The following is a 5,686-nucleotide window of genomic DNA, read 5'->3' on the forward strand; positions in this document are numbered from 1 at the left end:
GCTGTCACATCAAGAAATGGAAGAATACTGTAACTGAAATGCCTGGAAGTAGCAATGAGAGTTTGTGATTCTGGGTGCTGTTCAAGCAAGGAGAAATTCAGTTTGTCCCACTCCCTGGCACCCCAATTGCTCTTGGCATCTTTGTCTTGACGTGGCACATGCCCTTTCCACCACCCCCTGCCCCATCACGCTGAGCCTGGCCCGGGCGCTGCAGGTGGCTGTTGGCACGCACAGCATCGCCTTCCCCGATCTCCCCGAAGTTGCTGGCCGGGTGACCCATTTCTCATCGCCTCGTGACCCAAAAAGCCTACGGGGTGTTGTAAACCGTCTGCGTTGCGGCTTATTAGCTGACGGCCGTCTGCGGGTGCCGGGGGTGGTGGAAGCCCCGTGCCACAATAAGGGTCATCTGGGCTGGAACAGCCGCGGCGCGGTGCAGGTGTTGCTATAACGTACTGCCCGGGATTACCCTTTTGGTCAAAACCCATGATGCAGTGTTTCCCTTTGGAGATTTACATGCACATGGGGGAGATGCCGAGTATTGGAAAACAGACGAACTTGGCACCGGGATGGGATACAGATGTTACAGCCGTGAGCCCACGTCAACACGGGCTGTAAACTGCAGGCTGGGAGCCGAGCGGCTCTACGTGGCTGCCTTTCGATACCGTCACGGTGCAGAAATCCCCTTCCTCGCCCATCCTTCCCCTCCCCACCCACCTGAGAGCCTCAACATTCAAGGGCTGGTTGATAAAGAGTGATTATTTGGGGGTTACTGGTGATGTGCGGTCTTGATACGGAGACCGGTCAAAAGTCTTCTTGGTCATGTCACCTGGGATCTTATGCTAATTGTTATTGCGGTTAGTTTTTCCAAGGTAATATGTGGATAGATAACGAGGGTCAGAGGAAGGAGAGGAAATTGCCTCGTTAATGCTCTGTAGAGATAATCATTCCTGCTTCTGGCTGGGGGGAACTTTGCCAGCAGAGAACAACAGAAGCATCTTCCCCTGCTGGTGTGACACCCCTTCTTCCCTAGAAAATTGGATCGCTGAGACTGAAGCCCTTTCTCTCCCTTTCCTCTTTTTTTTTTTTTTTCTTTTTTTTTAAGTAGAAAACCCCTTCTGTCTCCTACTGTCTGTGATAATATTTTGATAGGGGAATAAACATTAAAATGCCATTACAAATGTCCTGAAATACCATAGCATTATTGCAGACTTCTGCATTTAGGGAAGCACTGTTCACAAATGGTGAAGCCAGTGAATCACTGCTTTTCAATCAGAAAAAAGAACTTTATTGCTTGCTTGCCCTTATTATTCTCTGATTTGTTTAATTTCCTGTCTGTCCCTCGAGCAGGACACTGGCTTGATTTGTGTGTCAGCTCCGTTTACTCAACACGCGATGAACAGGGTTTGAAGAGTTTGTTGGGACGTGTTTGTGCTGTTTAACTTCTCGCTGTCCCAGTTCTTCAGCACGGAGGGCGGCCACCTCTGGGCTGGGGCAACCGACCATCCTCCGGTTTGAGGCTGAAGCCATCGTGTTTCATGGGTTCCACCTGAGGTCATAAATCACGCCAGAATGGGACTAAAGCTTAGGTTAGATTCACTGGCAGTTTTGCTATTTTCACTGAACCTTGCAGTGATTTGGACGTGGGCTGAAGATTTATGCGTATTTGCAGAGCCCACGGTTCCAGGTCAGAGCTTGGACTGAGGCATTACCAGGGAATCATTGCTTCCCCGAACGTCTTTGGTGGCCTCTGAAGCAAGAGACGTTGCTAGGAAAACGCATCCAGCGCTTATCTCCCTGCCGAGTCTCCGAGAAGTGAGAGACCTGACAAAACCAGCCCCAAAATGCTGATATAAACATTGCTCAGGAAAAACGTGATCTGCCCTCCTTGTTCTTAACTCAGGCAATATCAGAGTCTGCGTGTAACAATGCTGGGAAGAGCGTATGGGCAGATCACAAGTGGAAAATTAAAAGTGGAGCAGAATACAGGTTTTATTTTCCTTTTCTAATCTCAATACACGCAAACAGGAGTCATAGATGGACGGGAAACCCCAGCTCTGTGTCCCTGGCATCACGATCAATGGGCTGGCAGGATACCAGTGCTTGAGCCAGGGTGATGTCCTCCAAAACGTCCTGTCCCAGGGCAATCCCTCTCTCAGGAAAGGTAATTTGGATGACCTGTTTGTTACAGCTTTTCCCACTGGATTTTTTGAGTGATGCACATCGTCTCGTAAATGTGGCCATAATTTTCCTTTCTGTTTGCAACTGGACATTGTTGTCCAACCTTGGACCACAGGTGAGACCTTGTTTCCACCTGTGGGCAGGGGGATCGAGCTTTGCGTGCTCCCTCGGGATGCTGTGATGTGAGACCCGGCTCACACGTGCCAACCCACGTACGCATCCGTACGCACACACGAACACGCGTTCCCTCACCAGCCGATCCCCGAATCTGTTCTGGAGGAATTGGAGCCATAACAATATGGCAGTAAAAAATAATGAAATGCCATCATAAAAAAAGATGTGGAAAAGCAATTATTTATTTATACCTAGGGAACTAGGAATAATACACCTGTTTCGTAGGGATGGCTGGCACAAAGCTGGCATTGCATAGTGGTACTTAATAATTTTTTACCGCACTTTATAGGCTCTTTCCTGCAATTAATGCTAAATAAAATCAACATTTCTCCAACTTGTGTTTCTGGCTCTCATTAACTCCCTTCTTGCCGTTCACCATCTCTTTCCCTCTCAGTATCTTTTCTTCTTTCATATTTTTCTAATTTTTTCTTCGCTCTTCACTTCTCATAAGCTCCGGTGCGCGGCAGCTTCGAAGAGCAGGACCTGCTCTCTGATTGAATTCACTGAGATTTCCCAGCCCGGTGCAGGATCGTTCCAAACCGTAGGGCTTAGCAAGGGCTGCTCTTCCAAGTGGAGCGTAGGCACCTACCCAAGACGTGGGGATGAGCCCCAGAGCCTTGGGACGGGGCTGGGTGGCAGCAGCCTCCCCCTCCATAGGAACCCACAGGGGGGAGGGCAGCAGAGCAGCTTGAATGACAAAAAACCACAAAAAACCTGATTTACAGCCAGTGGGTGGCAATGCAGGAGGAAGGCTGGAAATTTAGACCATCATCCGCTCAAGTGAATTGGCAGATAAATGAATGCGTGAAGCAAAATGCTATTGATGGTTCTGGGAGGTGATTTCAGGACAAACCTGGTTCGGAGCTCTGCACTGAATTAATTGTCTTTATTTTTCAGGAAGGAGAAACTTCAAGGACTCGCAGCAGCCGAGAGCCACCTAGAAGTGCTGGAAGCTCTTGGTCACGAAATGTTTGTCCAGGTCTCGGATGACGTGAGTCCTCTTGCTCTCCTACTTTTGCCCCCATGCTAAAATTTCCAGCTGATTTCAAATTATGGGATTTCAACATTTTGCTTTGTTGTGAACCCGGAGGACACTACTCCCCACCAGCAATGCTGGCAATGGGTAGGATGGAAATTATGAAGAAATAGAAATCTTCTTAAGGGTCCATTTCAGACTTTTTATGTTTTCATGTTACAAATATCAGGCAGAAATGGTGAAAATGTCCCCAGTTTGGGTGATACTTTCTGTTACTTCACTTGATCAAGCAGTTTTTCTGTCTGCTGCATCCCATTCCCATGCCTCAAATGTCTATTAATTCCCACCCCAAAAAGAAAAGAGGGAGAAATTTTGCTTCATTAATCCCTCCCTTCTGATTTTAAAAATGCAGATTTTTCTGCCTTTAATTTCTATTCTTTTAAACAAAAAAGAAAAACACCTAATTTTTCACACAGAAAAGTATTTTGGATGACACACTCTTCTCCTCTCAAAATCTCCTACCCCAAAATGCATGGATTTATTCCTAATGCCACTGAAATTATTGAATGCATTTAATAATTTGTTTCAGTAGATAAAGTGAACTGGGAGAGTGATTAAAAGGCAGGTTTTTCCTTGAGGGCAGCAAAAGATTTGGGAACAGATCCTTAACCACTCTAATGCCTGCATCCCCGACCCGCTGTGCCAGTGAACCCTGGTGAGAAACTGGCCCGTGACCTGGAAGGCAGGAGAGAACCAGCTCCAAGAATAGGCACCACCAAGCCTGACACCGAAGTCACCCAGGGCCCTTGGCGATGGCGTGGGGAGCCCTCCTGAGCCTTGCATTCATTACATCGAGAGGTTTTTTTTTTTCCTTTTTTTTTTTTTTTTTTTAATGAAGAGCAGTTGCAAACATGCCTCAGATCGCAGGACGGCTTTATCTGCCATCTCGTTCAGATGTGGGGAGGGCGGGGGGAAATAGGACCCACATGTTATCAGCTGATATATGAAATAGAGAGAGGATTATTAAGGAGGATAAAGGCCACGAGGAAAGAGGTGCCGTGCCTGCTGCCGAGACCCATCGCTCCTTCCAAGCCTCTGCTCCCTCCTCTCCCTCTTCCCCGCAAACTCCAGTTAAATGATGAAAAGGCTGGTGTCAGGGCTTTGGGATTTATGTGGATAACGGCGCAGCGAGGCCTGGCATTAGAGAATTAGATCCACGTGTTGCTCCTGCAGGATGATCTATAGGCAGGTTTCTGGGGATCAGCAGAAAAGTGAAATATGACAGCGGCTCTCCGGCCGGCTCCAATCTCACCCCACTCCTGCGTCCCCTCCCTGCCGGCGGCTCCTCCCAGCCGTCTCCCAGCCCACACGACCGGCACCACCTCAATGACTTCTCTGTGGCTCCTGGATGCTCCTCTTGGGTGGCCCATCCACAAGCAGTGGCTCAGGAGCACCATCCGGGGCTGGGCAACCCAGGACGCCACAGCCCAGGGCAGGCTGGACCCCATGGAGAAGTTGGGAGTCTGTGCAGCGCCATGGGGTAAGACCTTTTCGAGCCTTTGCAGAGGCTGTGGGGTTCCATCCAGCAGCTCTGAGAAGGACTGAATGTATTTCCACAGTATTTCTGGCAGCAAATCGGCAGCTATGGCTGGGCACAACCACAGCCCGTTGTTTGCAGAAGCCCACCCAGCCAAGAGCACCGGGGAAAGGGGCGGGTTTGGTGTCAGCATCACTGGTGGTGCCCACATTTTGGTAGCAGGTCTCCCCAACCATCCTTTCCTCCTGGAGGAGAAAAGAAGGGAAGACACGCTTGCAGTTGCACCATCCACTTGGGAGGGTGGGAGGTCAGCCCGGTCCAGCCCCCTCCCGCTCCCCGCGAGCGCTGGGGGGACTGCACGTGCTTGTTCAGCTCCCTGCACAAGGAGAGGTTGTGCAACTGCTGCTCTTCCCTGGTGGGCTGGATTCCGACCTGCGGTGCAAGGCAGTGTATCCTGCCCCAGGACCTGTTTCCCTGCAGGCTGTGGTCCTCCTCCTGCGAGTCTGCTCATTAAATGCACGCCTCCACACATCCATATCTGAGGAGGCAGCAGGCGGTTATTATATGTCTCTGGAATCTGATTAATCTCAACCTAGACATAATATTAATAATTTAATATTCCCCTGCATATAACATTTTCTCTTGCCTCCCACATAGCCCGAGTAAAGGGTTAGAGATTTGCCTCAAATACTGTTATCTTGCTGTTTTTCTACTCTGAGCTTTAACCTTTCCAGATTTTCCCATTAAGACATTTGGAGGGAGAAAAGAAGCAAGATCTTGTCAAAAAATAGGAGCCTCTAAACTGGTGACAATCAGCCCTT

Source organism: Larus michahellis, chromosome 14, assembly GCF_964199755.1.
Source record: "Larus michahellis chromosome 14, bLarMic1.1, whole genome shotgun sequence".
NCBI lineage: Eukaryota > Metazoa > Chordata > Aves > Charadriiformes > Laridae > Larus > Larus michahellis.